A 21083-nucleotide genomic window follows, 5' to 3' on the forward strand; every position below is an offset into this window, starting at 1 on the left:
CTGGTCGCTTCTTGTTGACAGAGCTGCAGACGACGGGCCTTTAGCTGCGAGCGCCTCACGTCTCCGCTCTGTGATTTCATCTGTGTGTTTCAGACTCCCAGTGCAACTGTAAAAACTCACACTACATATGAAACATGAGAAAACACACAGAGGGTCCAGCAGCGCTGTGGGCTCGTTTGCCGGGCTTGGTTTCCGACTGGCGGAAATCTGTGACAAAAACATAAAAACATGCATGGGCAGCCTGCAGGAGGTTGTTTTTGGTGTTAGCAAAGTGGCTGCGCTTCATTTCATAGGTGAAAAAGTATTATGCTTTGTGTTGCAGCACCATTTGGGTTTATTTCCAAAGAAAATCTGAATCTTTGATCATTAGCCACTCCTTTACTGACAACCAATGTGTACCGATTTCACGCTTCAGTGGCCACACGGTGAGTTAGTGATTTTTAACCAATAATCGCTCTTAAAATTATTCTTTCTTTCCATTAAGTGAAGGATTAGATAGTAATTCAATAAAAAAAATTAAGATATTAATGATGGTTATAAGCAAAGTTGCTAGAAATGCAGAAATCACAGTGCTTTATATTAGTATACACAGTTGAAACCAACTATTTTTAGTCTGTAAAACAATATTTTTTTGCTTTATAACAAAACATATTAGTAGTTTATTAACGATGAGCTTCTGCTACTCATGTTAAAAATGGCAGTCATGTTGTGGAGGTATATGAATTTGACCTCTGAGTTATTTTACTTTTTGAAGATTCATCAAGCTACCATCTCACTGTAAAAATGTCTCTGTTCTGCAAAAATATTCCAGTGCACTGCAAAAGCAGAAAATCTGACTATACTCACCTGTACTTTGGTCTCGTTTCTAGTTCAAATATCTTAGTACACTTGAAATATGATAAATCTTACCACAAGTGGAATTGATGGAAAAATACCAGTTCTCTTGTTATAAGTGAAATAATCTGACAGTGGAACTAGTAATTTAAAAAAATAAATTTTAAGGAATTTTTTACTTAAAACAAGCTCACATTTCTTGGTGAAAAGTTACTTGTTACTCAGTTTTGTCTTATTTAAAATGTACCAATAATGTACTTGAAACTAGACTAAAAATACTTGATAAAATTGAGTGTTTTGAAGTGTGCAGACATTTTGTAACCAACTTATTTCTGTTTTTTCACCAAAGACAAATGCTACACCGGTTTGTAGTTTATTACTTACAAAAAAGCTACTTTATTTTCCTTGAGTTTAAAAAAATGACATGTTTGCTCAAATTACAGGATTTATTACTTTTTCAGCAGCTTGTTGGCACATTTTCTTTTAGAAATTTCCTTAAAATATGACTTTAATTACATGATAATATCACTATTTTAATATTTAGATTATGTGAACACCCATGAACATGTGTTAACTCCATTTGCATGCTGCCCTGGGTGGAGAGCCATATGTTTCATATCAACAGAGTTTGCATGCATGGCGATTAAAATATGACATCCAAACATTGATATCACCATGGTGATTGCTGTTAAATATGTTTGTGGAGCTCCAGTATTCATGGTTCTCAAATGATTTGCTAGGGTGGCCAAGCTTTTAACGATGTTGTTCTGTTTTTATATTCCTGTAAAAGAAATGAAGAAATTTTCAGTTTACTGGCAGCTTTGTGGCTTGAGGCGAGGATCATGAAACTGACGCTTGTATCAAAGCAAAAAGTAAGTCATTAAATTTTCATTTGAAATCCAGCACAGCTTGGGAAATTACCCCCTCGCCCTGGGTAGAGCAAAATGAAGGAATATTTATGGATTTTCTTTCTCCAGACATCGAGTGAATCAGAGTAACAGTTGTGATTCAACAGGTTAGAAACCACTTTCGCCCCCCAGAGCTGCCGTTACAAATTAAAGACTGGAGATTCACTTGAGCAGAAGCGCTAAATTTAAACACGTCCTGCATGAATTGCTCCAGGTTACAGCTTTGAGCTCCCAGAGAGACGGCTCTTTGAATCTCCGCTGTGATTTTCTAATGGTGGGTGATTAGTTGTGTCATCCTCAACAACACTCGATTGGAATTGCAAACGAGGATCAGGTTGTGGGAGGCTAGACCTGGTTCCTTCCTCCTGTTGATTAGAACTGTTTCATTCAGGAGGATTAGTGTTTCAGTTTTCTGGAATAATGGGATTAACTCCGAGTTCTTCCTGGTTGTTGTTGTTCTTGTTGGATATCAAGTTTCCCAAAATGCTATTAGCGAGGATCCTCCTCTGCTGTTAACAGCAGTGAATTATTCATAGCAGGGCTTTAAGAGCTTGTGGTTTACATGGAGTCACTGACTGCTGTGGAGCTGGCATGGCAACCACTTTAATAGAGCCTTGTATGAGCTCAGAGCTGTCAATCTCGTCCTTCATTTATTATGGGGATCTATGTGCTCTTTGCAGTTTGTCTCATTTGCTCAAATTCAAGAATTATGCTGCTTAGGAAAAGCAATTTCACAACAAGCAGGTGTTGACCACACAATTATTTACCTAAAATGTTATTTTCTCTGGATGAGAATATAATTAATTTCATCCCTTTGGGTGTTTTCAAAACAACAACTAGGTGCAAAAGTTTGACGTTAATGCAGATTTCTAAAGGTGACCACTCCTTGAATAGGTTAAGACAGTTTTATGGCCTATACAAAACATGTTCATTGCATTTTTTGCACAAAAATTATTTTTGTATAATGGGATTTTATTCTGTTCAGTTCTGCTTTTTTGAACTTCTTTCACAATGAGTTGTTTTAAGGCCTTTTGTCTCTTTAAATCCAAATAAGATGCTGCTCTCCGTGACCCCCAAGTCAACGTTGACTCATACGTAAAATTCCTGATAACAGATTCCTGTTACACAACTGTAATCGCGCATCCGATGCATCCAACAAGAATATAAGATAAGATTTATTTGTTATTGTCATCAACAGATTACAACGAGATTGAGACCGTGCTTGACTTGAGTTAAAGTGCAGGTTATATACATATACACAACACACAATATACATATACATAGATAAAAAAATAAAGAAACAAACAGCACAAAACGAGAAACAAATAGACATCAGAAGATGGTTGCAGCGCCTGGAGGTGTCAGAGTTTACAGAATTTACATTTTTTATTTATTTTTTTCCCCACCAGGGGGTCCTTTTTGTGGGCTCTAGTGTCCCTTTTATCATAGTAGGCTGACAGGAAGGGGGGAAGGAGAGGGGGGAAGACATGCGGCAAAAGTCGTCGGGTCCAGGAATCGAACCCGCGATGGCCGCGTCGAGGACTGAAGGCCTCCAAACGTGGGGCGCGCTAACCTCTATGCCACCGGAGCACGCCCCCAGAATTTACATTTTTAACAGAGTTGTGTCAAGAGTAGAAGTTCTTATGCCTTTGAATTTAGTGCCATGATTGCCATCGGGTAAAAACTGTTTTTTAGGCGATTTGTCCTGGTTTTTATTGCTCTGTGTCTCTTGCCTGATGGCAGCAGCTGGAAGAGACCATTGCCAGGGTGGGACGAGTCATTTAAAATGTCCATAACTTTCTTGCAGAGCCTGAAAGTGTAAATCTCTTCCATGGTGGGGAGCGGGCAGCCTATGGTTGCCCTGACAACCCTCGGTAGTTTCTGACAACAAAACACTTGTCTTTTCCGGCCATTGTTCAAAGCATACAAAAGTAAAACTAACTTACTAAACCTTCTTGAGTTCCGTTTGGGTTGCTAGGTAACGGGGCTGGGCTTGGCTGGGGTTGCTGGGTAACGACGCAGTAGAATGTGACTTAACAAGTGGGAGGTTTTTGAAACGGCTTTCATTTCAGGCACCAAAAAGCATTAACTTACTGCCAAAAAACAACTGGGTTGTTTTTTTTGTTGTTGTTGTTGTTTTAACACACAAAGTATTCATTCTAGTTTTTGCTTTGAATTTAATTTATTCTAATAGGAAAAGGGATAACAAACATCCAGTGATGTTTACTAACGTTCAAAGTACACTTCACAAAATAAAACAAGAGTTTGCCATATTCTGTTCTTGTTTCTGAAAAGACAAAAAACTATCTAAAAAATTTCAACTTAAAAAAATGAGTATATATATTGTTATTGGTTTTTTTTTATCTGAAAAACTTGCGGGACTTTTTTTAAGTTTCAAATCTAAAATGATTTATAAGTCTCATGTCTAGAGAAATCTGACTGGTTTTCTTATTGTATTTAAGTATTGTGAGCTTAGGTTATAATTGAACAAGTAAAATTATAATTACAATTAAAAAGAAAAAATACAAAAAGTTCTACTTTCAACTTGACATTTTTGGCCTCCAAGGCACAAAGTGTTTCCACCTCTGTTATAAATAAAGTCAAAAATATATTCTGCAGATATTTTCACTCATTGCTCTGGAAATAAGAGTGAACTGGAGAGATGTGGAGCCCAATATCCATAGGTTACTGGTCCCCAGTTCAGGTAATGGAAAAAGGACAGCAAATATCACTGAAAATGTATATATTGATATAAAAATGAAAGGTTGTGTCCCTTTAGTGTTTGAATAAAGCATGCTATTTATACTGGGTGTCAGAACTCGTCTGTTCAACTTTTACGTTGAATCATGCTCTGAACTGAAATGTTCATTAGAAACAAACATTTACTGTTATTTTTTAAAATCAAGATGAAACAGTAGTGACCTGAATCAGTTGCAGTTTGTAAACAGCCCACCAGCTCCCTCTTCATTAGCTGCACATCAAAGGTTACTTTGTTGCATATGGATGCTGCTTTTTTTTCCTCGTTTAAAATCAAAACGAGTGGGCGCAATACGGCTACAAAGGTCGGCAAATCACCACAAAGTTAACAAGGGGAATCATTATATTTTCTTAATGAAGCAGCCTCTGGGCTCGGAAGGGATGAGCGCTAATGGAAAATTATATTTGGAGATCCAATCAATGTGACCCCTCCTTTATTGCTTCCGTGTTGTCAATATATCTGTCATAAGAGTTCAATTTACCTTATGTTTTAATTATAAAGTGTGAAATCAAATGTAGTCTCAAGAATAATCTTCATTCATATGAGATACTTTATGAATAATCGGCTTTAATGCGAAGAACTGAGGCTGCATTCATAATCTTGCATGAATCTCAATAATTATAGAACAGAATGCACATGGACACAGTTAGTTATTTATAGAGCAGCTATTTAATTTAGTTGTATTATTCTAATTTATCCAATAAGCCCGGAGCTGCTGTCATTATGTGCACAGCAGTGGCTTTTTATAGCAGTAGCATCATTAACTCGTCAAAAGGCATGGTAAACCATAATCAGCTGTTCAGATTTCAAAGGGACTTCAATGCTAAGCGAAGAGCTAAAAATGTGTGCATGCCTCAGACATGAATGTGGAGGAATTTTACTCGGATTAAAGATCTGAAGAAGTGAATCTTTCAGCAGGATAGTGATCCAAAGAACAGGGGATGGATGCTGAAAGAATATTTCACGCAGGAGAAATCAGTTTCTGAGAGATTTTCCCAAACCCAAATACCAAAAGCCACCTAAGAAATTACTTTCTTTTCACATATTTCTGCAAACTGAATTAAAGGACAAGTACGTTTTTTTTCCCCCTATAAACTTGGATTTTGAGAAATGTGTTTGTGCCATTTTGTCTTGAAAAAAATACCATTTTCCTCGACATTTAGTGACTTAATGTGCTGACATTTAAGTGATCTTAAATGTGGCAGGAGTGCTCAGACTTTCGTCCAATTTAACATCAAGATTTATCTTTATTTAACATAGTCATGCCTTTGATGTGAGATTGCTAAATGTGTCTTAAAATCAGCAGGAAGAAATTGCGTCTAAACCACTCAAATCTAATGCGTCAGTTTTAAAATGTTCTATGTGAGGAAAAGTTGATTAAAAAATGATTATTCATTTAGCTCAAACAGCTTCAGTCGATTAGATTAGAACACATGTAGGAAAAGAAGCGGTTAGCCGTTTATTTAAAAAGGATTTATTAAGCAAAATTCACACATTGCACGGTTCTGTGTTTCCATTTGGGTCTGAACTGATTCTGGAAACGGCCCAAGTACTTAAGAAAACAACCAGCCTTTTTTTGTCAATAACTTAATGTTTTTTGGCGTCTGGAAAACGAGCCATTTCCAAAATTTCCCCGTTGAGTCATTTTCAATGGGTATTGTGCCGTTACCTGGCAACCCAAGCTGAGCTCCAGCATGTTTTGTAAGCTAGTTTTACTGTTGTATACGCTGTACAATGGCTGCTGGAAAAGAGAAGTGTTTTGTTGGTGATTTACCATTCAGAGATCACTTGCTGCATTCTTGTTGGTTGTGCAGGAGGCTCTACTTCTGCTTTGCAGAGATGTACAGTTGTATAGTTGCACATCTGTTTGCAGCCATTTTCACATGCGAGTGTAAACGTTGAGTTGGGGGGCGTGGCCAGCAGCAGCTTATTTGGATTTAAAGTGACAGCTCATTCTGGAAGTGATTTAAAATAGGCAGAACTGAGAAGTCTAAAATTTCATTATCTAAGAATGCTTTTTTGCAAAAAAATGTAATGAACATTTCTTCCTTAACCCATAGACCTATACCAACATTTGTTTTTGTACAGCCAAGATTTTAATTTAATAATCCCAGAGTAAAAAGTGTCAATGACACAGATTGATTTTTCTTTATGAGGAAAAAGTCCACCCTTGATTTTTATCAGCCTCACCACTTTCCTAGTTAGAGAATCTTTTGATAGATTCGCCTTTAAAATATTGGTGTTTTAACATTTTCTGTTTAGTATGTCACGTATAAGTCAAATTTATTTGTATATCACACATGTAGTAATGGTAGTTTTACACTATAAACACATAACACATGACAAACAATAAACATTGCTCTTGTCAAATGCCTTCTTCTAAATATAAAATCGAGAATATTAATCAGTGTTCTAGCTGATTTTAATCAAACAGGTGTTTTTTAGTCTAGATATAAATGAACTCACTATTTCGACTCTGTTGCTGTTTGTTCCAGATTTGTTATTAATCCCGGAGATGTTCTTCAGGTGATAGAAGGCCGACTTTGTAACTGTCTTTATGAGGCTTTGCATGTTCAGATCAGAGTCCATCACTACTCCCAGATATCTCCCTGATCTCTAGTTTTCAGCTGCAATAACTGAAGCTGTGCGCTGACTCTGGATCGTTCCTCTTTAGGTCCAAAGATAATAACTTCAGTTTTGTGTCTGTTCTGCTGGAGAAAGTTTTGGCACATCCACACATTTTTCTGTCACATTGTAATGTAGAGCTGGGTATCATCTGCATAGATATAGTAGCTAATCTTATTACTTATAACTTGAACTAATGGGAGCATGTTAAATGAGAGGGATCCCAGCGTTGGACCTTGGGGTACCCCATTTTTGACTTCTGTTTGCCCCACTGAGAAGTTACCTTGAAACAAAGAAGTTCATGTTGTTCAGCTAAGATTTAGGTAAGAGTTATATATGCTGTATTATCATCGATATGTAATGGTGTGTTCCTGTGTTTCTGCTTTAATAAAATGCCAATTCTCTAGAATATATCATCTGTTCTGATAGCTCAGGAAAATATTATTTTTTTAAAACAGGAATTTTAAACACATTCCCTCAAGAAATTGGCAGGAGTGTTGTGACCAGGTTGAACCTTTTTATTTGGTAAAAATAGGAGAATCAGAGAAAATGAGAACAGAGACTGTGACCTGCCTTCGGCTCACTGAAAAAGGTTACTTATGCAATCAGATTAAAAGATGCTGTACAGAGTTTTAAAATTTTTTTAAAAAAGATAGTTTTGCTTGAATTAAAGAGCAGTGTGAGTGCTGTATGATTAAATTAGCGCGTATGGTTCTGACTCTATATGTTGTGGTGGCGAAGCGCGAACGGGGACTGACAGTCGGAGACAGTGATGGCTGATGGGAGGCCTGGTGGGCGGCGAGCTGTTTGTTGTTTTAACATTAGGGAGGTCGCAGCTTTGAGGAAAAGGGCTTGGAAGCAGATGGAGGTAAGAGATGGGCTCGAGTGGGTGGATGACCTCGCGTTCGCCTCTCTGTTCTCCAGCTGCCTTCACTTCTATGCTCTTTAAGAAATGCAAATTAACTGTATTTGTGGCTCAGATTGCTTCTTTATTGGTCTGTAATAAATCACGTCCTGCTGATATAATGTTAATTTAGCAGCGTTTAATGTTGTAGAGACAGGAATTCAGCTTCTTTAATTATTTAGAAATACAAATTATAAAGGAACTTAGGGTTAAATTTTTTGCATTCTGCTTTTCTCCGTCTGTTTTAATTTTAGTGCTTGAATAAAAACAGAATATAACCCTCCCATTATTCATTGAATGAAAATGTAGCCATGTTGGACATAATATCATCTGAACGCAGAGAGCTTTTATTCCTCTCTGTTGTCTCTAATCACAGCTCTGTTTCTGAAATGGGAAAATGTATTTGAATAGCTGAACTTGGTACAAAAGAAGGTCAGGACAAATGAAATATGTGAGTGGATGAAAGAGCCGATTAAAAGTAGGATGTATTTATAAGAAACATTGTCTGATTTAATACAAATCTACAGTGAAAGGCTGAGAGACCCAAGGAGATGTGTTCATAAAGATAACGCAATAAATGTTACTTTGGATTTAATAATGTTTATATAAAAGCCACATGAACCAGGCTGGTTAAACAAAGATATATTTGGAAAACAATGTTCTCAAAAGATTCAAAAAGCACATTTTTATCTTTCATATAATACTATCTAAAAGATAAAATGTTGTATAAGTGTTATTTATATTAGAGTTTTGTCTGAACACTGAAGCCTAAGAGAAGCTTTAATGTTTGTCCTTCTGTAACATTTTTCCATCTCCGTTTAATCAGCTCACAGTCACAGCACTGGCAGGGGAGTAAAAGCTGTTTACAACAGATAAAAACCTCTTTTTTTACCTTTCATATTCCAATAATATCGTAAAATTAAAAATCTGTAACATGTTTTGTTCCACTCATGACATGGAAATAATCTTCTTTTTCAAAACAATATTAAGGAATTATTTACTTTAAACAAACTTTTATATCTTGCTGAAAAGTTACCTGTAAGTTAGCTAAAATATTTGCACTAGAAACTAGAGGAAAATACTTGGTAAGGTTTCGAATATTTGCAGTTTGATCAGGTTTTCGGGGCCTTTGTAAGAGAATTGGTCGCTGTTACTGTTTTAAAATGTTAAAATGTCTTTTACTAGGGTGAATATCTTGTGAATATATTTCAGTTGTTTGGTTTTCTAATACCAAATATGATATAAACTGCACTTTATCAGCTCATTTCAAATCGATTGTATTTTTTCACCAGTTGCACTTTGTCTGTAAAAGACAAGCCGCCTGCTGTGACTCTGTGCATCGGCTCTGTCTGATAATTGTGCCGTTTACAGTGTGTTTGACCTTTTAAGCTGCTGCCCACGACTTCAGTGAAATCTGTTAATGGTCCTCCCATCTCATAAAGCCTCACGATGCCCTTTGGCTGAAGCTTTGTGTTGCTGTTGAACCCTTAATCCCTTTATAAGGTCTGCAGTCATTAGCTCAAACACGGCGGTAAAAGATGTCCAGAGTCACATTTGAGGCGTCACTTAAAGCACAAATCACTTGATCTTTTCCTAACGAGGATTAACTGGCGTGTGTCTCCGCTGGTTGGGGTTTTATTTTCGTTAACGTCAGACAGAAAGCAGGTATGTGCAACAACGTGGGTTGAAAAGTTAACTGGGTTTTAAAAATGTATCCAACCACACACTTACAGGGTGTCGATGTTTCTGCTCTTTGCAGGTGACTTTACTGGCATAAAGCGCTTAAATGAATATTAAATTCACAACAATTTCAACCACCTACAGTGTGAAGCTTCCTGTCTCACGCAAGATGATAAATAAACTTTTCTTAAAAGTAGAAATTCATTTTATATACATATTTAAAACAGACCTGTACTTTTGACAGATGGGAATGCAAATATTTGGGGGTTTTATTATATTATTATTAAATCTTTACGTTTTTGGGTCATATAAAGATGATCAATGTTTTCAAGGGCCAGTTGTACCAGAATGTGTAGATAAAAGCAAATAAACTGTCAAAATGTTAACAAATGGCTGCCTCTGCATTTACTAAGCATCTCTAAATAACTTAATTTTACATCAATCATACTGTGGTAAATGCTGGATTTGGAAATTTTGGCCTGTTTGGAAATCTCTGAAGTTGAGAATCATCTTTTTCTTGAATATTTAGATTGAGACAGTGGTTTTTAATAGTGGTAACTGTGCCAGTCGAGCATAACGCTAAAATAAGACGCTAAAGACAATTTAACATGTCAACTCTGTAATCATTTATTTATAGTAAATGATAGATTGGTGAAAGCAGGAAGGCTGGAAATAAATATTTTGAAATCTGCACTTATATTGTCATATAATATCAAAAGTCAGAATTGCCTACAAACTACATATGGGGGCCAAACTTTATAAAACCAGACCAGATATGGCTCCCAAATTTCTACAGAGTGCACTTAATAGAAATGTTTTTACAGATTAAAATGGATTATGCCTTTCTTGTTTCTTGAACTTTTTAAAAGGTGTGACTTTTCTTTATAATTTCTACCATAGAGTAGTTGTCCTGTTCCCAATAAAGAAGCACTTTTTTATTGCTCTTGTTTTGTCAAACAAATATATTTTCAAAAGCCATCAAATGCATCTCAATTTCTACTGAACAAAAAAGAACAGTTCATATGTTTTTAAAACTCAAATTGCCTCTTTTTTTCTGGTTTAAACTTTTGAAATATGACAGTATTTACAATAAGAGCAGCTTCTAAATCTGCTGGAAAACTTTTCAACTCCACTTTAATCACAAGTTCATATTTGGGGTCAAGTATTTTTAAATGCTTTGCCTTGATTTCTGTTCTCAAATCTGTGTTTGATTGCAAAAGAGCTCTGTGGGTTTTCATTACTAAGACTCAAAAGTCATGAGTCTGTTTGATTACATGAAGCATGCTGTACCATAGCTTAAAATATAACTGAGAGCAAGAACATGTTTTATTTCCACCATGATTACTTCTACTTATGTAAACTTGTTTTAAGAATTTTTCAAAGAAGCCAACTTGTTGTTTTGTTATGAAAGGCATTTTTAAATATTACATCTACATTATAGTTTTTCTATGAAGCGTTTGTTAAGCCAGTATGCCATTAGAAATATTTGTACCACTTTTAAGTTTTCACGTTGGTCAACATGATAGATTGACACAGAGTTGGACATAATTGTGAATTGAAAGGAAATGAATGTGTGACTTTTTAGACAGTAGTGAATAAATTTTTATTATTGTACATCTTGACTGATGTTGGTCCGTTTTTCAAAGAACAGGCAATAAGATCGGCTTGTACAGTTGTAAAGCTGGTAGAAATAAGCCCTAAATGGAACATACAAAACATGTCCGTAGCATTTATTACACAAAATCATTCTTCGAAAACAAGATTTTAATCCGGTCAGTTCTGAATATGTTGAGCTCCTTTCAGAAGGAGCCGAAATTTGCTGGAATTCCGCTCGGGTTGCTAGGTAACGGGGCTGGGTTTCTGGGGTTGCTAGGTAACGGCACAGTGCCCCTGCTCTTAACAGTCAGGAGGTTTTTGAAACAACTCATTTTCCGGACATAAAAAACATTAAGTTATCACCAAAAAACTGTTTTGTGTTTTTTTTAAGCGCTTGGACTGTTTTTAGAAGCAGTTGAGACCCAAATGGGACCCAAAGGACAAATACGTGTAAAATGGGAATTTTGCATAATAGTTACGTAATGTGAACACATCAAAAGCATGCAGGATTGGATTTGAATAGCCCTGATCTATTGGACAAAATCATAATAAAAGTGTGGGATTTTATTGGTATAGCAAAAATTGTGAAAAAGCGCCTTTTTCCATTGTATGTCATTTCTTTCTCGTTGGTCCTCTTTATGCATTAATGTAATCTTGGCGGGAGGAAGAAGGAATACAAATATAAAAAAATCTAGGAAAACGAAATAACCAATGAATCATTCATGTTGACTCTTTTTGCTGAGGGTTGCTGTGTTTGATCTCACCAAAGTCCCAGTTTCTGCACCGGCAACAAAGCAAGAGAGCTTTATGAAATCCTGAATGATAAGTGCGTAGGAGAATTAGGATATTGGATGTCTGCTGAAGGTGTTGACCACAACATTGATGTAGTATTTAAGAGTTTCAATTTGAATCCAGTCAACAGTTTGTCTCGAGTGTCCCTCCCACACGCAGAAGCCTTGAGCTACTCTTGGCTGTGCTCTGTCTTTTCTCTTGTTTCTTTCTTTGTGTTCAGAAAGAACATTTTCTCCTGGATGCAAAATACATGTAAAGCTTTGGAAAACCAGGTTGAATGGAAACCAGGGAAGCGGATCTCGTCTCCTTGACCTGCTGTCTGTAACTTTGTGCATCAGGAAGGGGGAAGACGTTTGCTGCATCTGTCCATACATGTTCCTCATGTGTGTGGGTTGGGTTTTTTGTTGTTGTTTTTTTTTGTTTTTTTCTAGCTCTGCCACTTGCCAGCCAATAATTGCACATAATTGCATCCATTTGTGGGGAAAAAGGCAAAGATGAACATTAGTGAGATCACTGACATGTACTGCAAAGTGTTTGCTGCCTTAAGAGAGTCCTGCGGGCGGTCGACGAAATGTTGTGCTACACATGCTGGCAGGTGGTTACTATGGTGACTGAGGCCAAAGCATCTGCTTTTTTTCCTGTATTAACGCTGAGCACCTTCGTTATATGTATATGTATCTGTATTATATCAAGTAATTTTCAGAGACTCTGAGTCCCAAAAACATAAAATTGGTTCTTTTTTTCTTCTTTGCAAATTTTTCAGCTTTTAAGAAGAAATGTTTTCAGCAATCAAAGGAAACAAACACAAAGCATCAATCTCTAATCAAGCTCACCATTTTCTTCAACAGTGGGGAAAAAACAAACATGTTGCACAGTTTTACTCTGATAATTTTCTTGTGTTTGTGTCAGTATCTGATGTACTTATTCATGGGCTGTCAAGTATGTGACTTTCTTCGAGAACAATAATTGCAGCTAAATTACATCAGCTTGAAGGGATCCTATTTCTTTGTCCTCCAAAGGGAAATTCAAATGCAGATGATGTAAGCATGTTTTGAACCATTTCCATGCTTCCGCAATGTCTCTGCATGCATATTTATAAACGTTTGCCTACATCTTTAAACATTGTATTAGGCAAATTAAAGTTTGTTTTGAAGAAATATTTTAAACATTCAACAGCAAGATTAGCCACTGAAATTGAGTTTATTAGAAGTACAGACATTCTGTTGCAATAAGTCATTTTATTAGGAGCAGAGGCAACGTCACACTGTGTGAGGGAACTGTTAAAAAGTTTTACTAATGTTTTCAATGTTTCAAGACAAAATAGTTTCTATTTAAGCTCCTGATAGTTCATATTAGCGATGTTCATGGTTAGCACTCATAGCTTTATCATGCTCAGAAAAGAACGACAATTGTCTACAAAGTGACAATATAATTGAATAGAGTTCAAGAAGTTTAAACCGTATGACTTGTGTTAAACTGTTTGAAATTAGTCTTTATTCAGTTACTGACGATAGCGAGGTAAAAAAAATCTTACAGAGTTATTTCTTGTCTGACGTCTTATAACTATTATTGCTGTTACTATTTTTATTACTACCATGGAAACCCTTTTTAAACGTAGAAACTATTATCACCATTTTATCACTGAAACATTTCCAAGCACAGAAGTGTTTTCTTGAGCAGTGGAGTGAATATATTTAACTTGTTCTCACATTTGTATACAGAGTGAATCGGGTCAACAGTGGATCTGCTGATGCTTGTCGGGCCAACGTGCAACCACAAATATTTTTTTTACGCTGTTTTGACATGTGGGAGGACATCTGTAAAGCAATAAGTGCCTGAGCAGCAGTGATACGCTGCCTTGTTGTTATGTGGACAATGCGCCGCATCATCCAGGCAACAAGAGACGCCGCGGCGCAGCAGCTGCCGTCATCAGACATCCCTTTGGCTGACGACTGAGGGGCAGAAATGTCTTTTCGCCCATGTGTTTTAAGCAGGAGAGGTTAAAACAAACACAGAAAAACAAAAAGAGGAAAGGAAATGAGAAGACGGAACAGATTGATCAATCAGGAAATCACAGATGAAGATGCGGGAGAGTTTTTTAACACCCAGTCTCTCTCCTTAGTGGTGCAATTTGAGCCAGAGACTCGTTTCTCTTCTGCTTTTATCAGATGCTGAATGTGAAATTTCTGGGCTTTTTGTGCCCTTTATTTGTCCACATAACAGACTTTAAAAAATTATGCCAAATCCTCCTACAATGCACAATAGGCAAAGCAGTTGCCAAAGAAACGCCGACACTCACCAACTGGACGTCACTGTTTCCTGGCCGGTTTATTGAAAGCTAGAAATGAAAAATGATGATCTGAGAGGAGCAGAAGAGGCACCTTGTGGGCTGAACGGTTGGATAATCGGCCAGAGCACCTTCACAAAAGCACAGCGTGGAAAAGGTTTCATTTTTCAAGGTGATTCAGATGTGACAGTAAATGTCAGGATGTGGGTTTTGATGGTTTTATTAGAGCTTGTTTGAACGATTACTGGTTCAAAGCTGGGAACAACAATGACCTCATCCTTTTGCAGTGGATAAATATTGAGCGTTCATGCGGGGTATTCAACTGCAAACTTGGTCATTTTGAAATTAAAAGGCAGAAAATGGTTCCGTCTATGGATAGTTTTGGTATTTGAATTATCTCATGCACAAACACCAGCTTGAGCACCGAAAAGGTTTGATTTGGGGTTTATTAAAATTCTAAATACTTTATTGATCCCAAAGGGAAATTAAATGTTGTTGTAATTCATATTAATTTAAATTCTTCTAAGACTTATTGTAGCTGGAGATGGCTTTTGGCAGGAATGATCTCCTGCTGCAGTATAACAGCAAATTTGAAGAAGCCTCTGACTGAAGATACTGTTTTTGGTAAGACAGCTTCATGAAGAGGATGTCGGTGATCATTTTTTCCTTTTATACATTGAAATACTAATATTTTTTTGCAATCTTTTTTTTTTTTTTGAGTAACTGTTCCCCTCCTCGCCTGTGGGGGCGCTACACCAAGAACTGAGAACACAAAAACCTCTAAAGAAGACAAGAGTGTAACTTCCTCCTTCACTTACGGAAGAGGATTAGGGCCACTGAAAAAAAAAAAATTATGGCCCAGAAAAAAAAAAAAATCTCAGAATTTTCATGTAAAAAAAAAAAAAAAAAAAAAAAAAAAAAAATTCAGCGTCCCAAAAAAAAAAAAAAAAAATTCAGCGTCCCAGTAAAAAAAAAAAAAAACTGTGGGCCCAGAAAAAAAAAAAAGAAAAATCATCGTCCCAGAAAAAAAAAAAAAAAAAATTCAGCGTCCCATAAAAAAAAAAAAATCTCAGAAACCAGAATTCTGACTGATGGGCGCCAACAAGCAAACAGCTTCAGAAGACGCGAGTTGTGACGGTCGGACAGCTAACGTTCTGAAGAAAATGAGTTATTTAAGTGAATTTTTACGTGCAAGAGGAGTACCCGAAGCTGCGATAGCAGTAATGGAAGAACAAAAGGTGAGTAAATTAAATGAGATAGTTTGGTGTCTAAAGCCGAACAGTTATGGCTAGTAGTTAGCATGTTTGTTAGCTCACGCGGTTATAGGAATAAACTGATTTACAATATTAAATCACACAGATAAGGATGTAACAGCTGTTGATTGCTGGAATTGTGATGTTTGGTGCGTTTATTTTATTGTTCTGTTTGAATGTTTTACAATGAAACTAATGTTAGCTGAATGTCAGCCACCAAGATGTCTGCTGTGTTAAACCGTAACTTTTAGTTCAGTGGAGGACAGAAATTATAGTATAAAGTGACATAAACGTTTATATATGCAAATATTCAAAAGGAAAATGTATGACTTGCACCGATCTGCGGCTGGCTGTAGATCTGATCGTTGGATTTGTTCACCATATTTGCCAACACCAATTACTGTGCTAATATGCAAATATCTGTGCTATTTTATCTACGTATATCGTATGTTTGTGTTATGGTGTTGGAAAACGTTACATTATGAGAATCACAAAATCATTTTCCTGCACTGTGATGTGTCATCTCAGGACTGAAATTACATCTCAGTCCCTGAATTAAACTATCAGCACATTTATTGGACAGGTGTGGAAATGGTAGGCTTCATTTAACTAAATCAAAGTTAATGTGATGTTTAATTTTTGTAATAAAAAAGGAAATGTTAATATTTTCTTGTGACTTTTTATGCATGATACCTTTTACCTTAAACACACTGTATATTTATGAATCTGTGTTTCTATACTTACATGCTAACCAATCCAGTCCTTCCTCTTTTTCAGTAAAATAGAGGATTGAACATTTACTGCTGCGATTATTGTAATTCTCCCCAAAACAGTAAATCACTCCAAGCAGGGACCGAAGGATACAATGTAAAGGTAACTTTAAAGTTGATTTGCAGTGTAAATAATCGTCCTTTCTCATCTGTTTGTGTGCAGATTGACTCTGATGTCATATCTCTTATGGACGATGCAACACTTGAAAACTACTTGCCTTCGTATGGAGACAGAATTGCTGTTTTCAACTACTGCAAAAGCAAACAGCCATTGTCCAAAAGAAAACAAGGACTTCTTCAAAGGCTTCGTGAGAAAATGAAGAACAGAAACGAAAGTCCACAGGAGACCACGACACATGAAAGTACAAGACAGAACAAGAAACCAAAAGGAACACAAAATGTTGAGATTGGATGGATACATAGTGATGGAAAAACTACCAAACAGGTGAGAGCAAAGCAGGGAGGTGGCACTAGAAAAATTAAAATGGCCTCTGATTCTGGATTAAAAGATATTCTTCAAGAAGGAAAGACCCTTTTTTTTCCTGATGGCACATCTCCTAAGGGACCTGAAACAGATTTTGAGTTTGATGTTTGGGACTTTAAACAGAGCCCCATTACTCAAGACACCGGACTGACTATTGGCAAAATGTATGAAGCAGCGAGACTGTCAATGTTACGCTTCTACATTGCAACAAAACCAAAAGATCCAGAAAAAGATAACAGTGACACATCTGAAGTTGTATTTGTCTTGGAAAGCAGTAGCAGTGAATTTAATCCATTGCAGGTGGTGGAAGTGAGGAGTAATTCTGTTGAAGTCCAACATAGTTCAGAACTTTTTGATGATTCAGAAATTACTTTTGGTCCCATTCTTGATACTGAGGAAGATACAGATGACACATTAATCTATGAGAGTTATGTTGTTCCCCCCGATCCAGCAAATCCAGAAGATGCAATAATGATCACTGTACGTTATGCTGACACTTTACATGACCTTATTACTGCTTTCTCTGATGAAGAGATTATGAGAAAAACACTGAATGTAAAGCGCATACTTCCAGACAACACAGAAGAAGCAGGCACTGGCTCAGGGATACTGAGAGATGTTCTTACTTGCTTCTGGAATGAATTCTATGAGCGATGCACCCTGGGTACTACAGTGAAAGTGCCATTCATCCGCCATGACTTTCCAGCTGAGAAATGGAAGGCAGTTGGACGAATCCTTTTGAAAGGTTACCAAGACTGTCAGTATTTCCCAAATAAAATTGCAATCCCTTTTCTTGAACAAGTGCTTTTCAATAATGTTTACAGCGATCTTAAAGTACATTTTCTACAGTTTGTGAGCAGCCAAGAATGTGAAGTTTTGAGGGAGGCAGTTAAGAATTTTTCTGCTGTTGACCTTGATGATCTTAGAAGTTCTTGACAATTATGGCTGTAGAAAAAGAATCACTCCTGAAAGTCTTCCTTCAGTCCTTGATGAAATAGCTCACAAAGAGCTCGTCCAAAAGCCGATGTTTGTCATTGACTGCTGGAGGGAGATCATCTCCCCACATCTGTCCCTCAGCCCAGAGGCATTGACCAAGCTGTTCTCAGATCTGCAACCAACTTCAAAAAAAGTCTGTCGGCTGCTGAAATTTGCTGTAGATTTAACTCCAAAGCAAAAGGAAGTAGAGAATCATCTCAAAAGATTCATAAGAGAGCTGGATGACATTAAGCTTCAGAAATTTATGAGATTTGTCACTGGATCTGATCTCATTGTAACAAACCGTATAATGGTGGAATTTCAAGATATGACAGAGTTCACAAGAAGACCAGTAGGACACACATGTGGAAGTACTCTGCAAATAGCAGACAGCTATGAAAACTTCCCAGATTTTCGCTCTGAATTCAACGCAGTTCTTGAAAGCAATGTCTGGGTAATGGACATTGTTTGATTCAGAGTGCAATGCACTACTTTTGAAATGTTCAGTCAGAGTAGAGCAGAACTACAAAGAGACATATAAAATATGTATTTTGAACTGAAAGAAATTATACTCGTTTAAAAACAATTGATGGAAGTTACCCACTTCTGTTGGTAGCTCAGTTTTAGCTGAAAATATTAAAGTTTCTTTTATTCTCCCTAGTTTCACATTATATAATAAAGTTGCCACAAAACAAATAAAAAAACAAAACAGTTTATTACTACATCCAAGGGCATCTTGACCAAATCTAACATGTTCAACTGTTCTGTAACCTTCTGTAAGGTTTCTATCTGTAAGGTTATTTTCTAAGAAGAAAAATAAAGCTAGAGACATAAAGTTATAACAAAATTAGCATTTAGTTTCTTAAATGGAACACATATTAAGTGACAGTTTAGTTAAGTCACATACTCTTGGTAAGGAGTAAGACTTATAAATTAATTTGTTATTTAGTAATTGGGTCTTGAATAGATGTGGAATAAACCAAGAAACAAATTTATATTGAAAATTTTATACAATGTTTTAACACTTGAAAATGGTGAAGATGGATCAGTTCATTAAGAATTTTTCATGTCTGAAAACTGAAAATGTTTATTTTCTTCACACCATGCATCTGTTAAGGAGGTGTTAGTCTTTTGTATTGCTGTTGAATATAAATGTACAATTGAAAGTTATAGAAAACATTTTTCAACATTTTCCTTTATTTTATAACTGTCAATGATTCTAAGCATATGTGCTGTTCATCTATCAATCAAGCTATGTGATTATTTCAGTATGTTTTTGAAGAAATCTGCTCGTTCCTAATGTTATAAATTGAAAATATACAATGCAGTGCAAAAGCTGAGGTTATTTGATCACCCTCAAGCAAAATTGTCATGTTCTAAAATGAGGCATTGACCTAACACATGTACAAATCTCCTTGTTGTCGACAAGTTATGGATTTTTTGTATGTGTACTATATCAACAATTAGCACTTGTTCTATCTCTGCATGTTATTTTTGATACCATGAGATCAACAGTGTTCATGATCTTCTATACTAAGTTACAGATGTATAGCACAAGGTTATATTCAATCTGAAAGTTTGTTTTACAAGTTGGGTCACTGTAATGGCCATATTATTGGGATTACCAAAAAAATGTTTTGCTAATAAAATGTTACTTTTTCCCAATACTTTTCTGGTATGGTTTTCAATATGTTCAGCTCATTCTCCATTTGAGCAGGTCTAAAAGTTAATAGTCTAAATGCATTAAAATACAGTAATCCCTGATAATTACTAAAAATATAAAAACTGCTCAATTTGAAGAAAGTTACAAAAACTCCAAAAAAATTCTCATTATGTTTTTTGGAATTTAGCGAATACAATTTTGCTAATTCTAACTAACTTAAAACAAGAAACGTTGGTGTGGAGTGGTGAAAAAGCACAACCCATGTATGGAGGCCTCAGTCCTGAACATGGACATCACAGTTAAAGCCCTGGACTGATGATATGTGCTGTGTAGCTTCATTTCTCTCATTACTGGCTTTCCTGTCTGATAACTCTCAAAGGAAGAGCAAATAAAACCTTAAAAAATAGGACAGGTTTTGTCTTATAACATCAGACAGTGAGAAAAAAATTGCATATGACTTTTTAATAATTATTATTTTTACATTAATCAACTGTACTATGCAATCAATCTATTTCAGAGAACTGGTTTCCACATGTTCAATTTATGACATCCTTTTTGCTGTGCTGCCATTTTGTTCACATCTCAACTATATATTGTCAATATCTTTAGTTTAAAAGAACAGCATTGTGTTTGAAAAATAAAACATCTTACATTAATCATAATGCATACCCATTTAAAAGGTTTTACATTTGGTACATACCTGATTATCATAGAACAATAATTAACTTTGCATCAGCATTGCTCCTTTAAATGACAGTGTGACAGCAAAACAAACTATGGATTGGGAAATGAAAACATGTAAAAAAAACAACAACTATGTTTTACTATAATTAGCACAATAACAGCTTAAAGACAAATGTCAGGTCAAATCAAAATTATACAATTAAATTATGACAGCAATAAACTTTCATGTTCTGGCAGAATGATGTCAAAAATGTTATGTTTGCTTGCACACAATATGTCTTTAATTAAATGCAGTGCAGGAAGACCTGTTTAGAGGGCACCTATCAGACATTGCAAAAACCACCAAATGGCATGATCGAGAATAAACAGCAGCACTTTTTGAATTATCTTTATGCGCACTGAAAGTGGCTAAATACTTTGAAGTATTTCTTTTCTTAATCTTATATACAAATCAGCAGCAATAAGTGGATCTCTTGGGGCCTCCCAGTTGTTTTCTACCATAAGCAGACAACAAAGTTCAAAGACTGTTTCATCACAGGGATATTGGCCTTTTGGTGTACACTCTTCCATACACACAGTGACCTCATCCATAGAAACAGGTTTGAGTCTATCTTCAGCCCTGTGCAGCTCTGGAAATGAGTACATCACCACTGGTCGACCCGATACTGCACCTCCACTTGCCCGGATTTTGTGCGAGTTCCATGTGTTCACAACATCATCAAGGTCATCCTGCATTAAAACAACACAGTATAAATGTATGAAACTGAATATCTAATAGTAGCTTTTGCTAAAGATGAGGCACATATTAATCAGCAGATATGGACAGCGACCTCTAATTAAAACCAAGCAACAAGAACAAAATAGCAATTC

General features: G+C 36.2%; 1 protein-coding gene across 1 annotated transcript in view; it reads left to right on the top strand.

Annotated features, from left to right (window-relative positions):
• Window positions 1-21083, top strand: part of LOC122839317 (general transcription factor IIF subunit 2-like) — a 56148-nt gene that overhangs the window by 24337 nt on the left and 10728 nt on the right. The gene's annotated exons all lie outside the window — the stretch shown is intronic.

Source organism: Gambusia affinis, linkage group LG11, assembly GCF_019740435.1.
Source record: "Gambusia affinis linkage group LG11, SWU_Gaff_1.0, whole genome shotgun sequence".
Lineage (NCBI taxonomy): Eukaryota > Metazoa > Chordata > Actinopteri > Cyprinodontiformes > Poeciliidae > Gambusia > Gambusia affinis.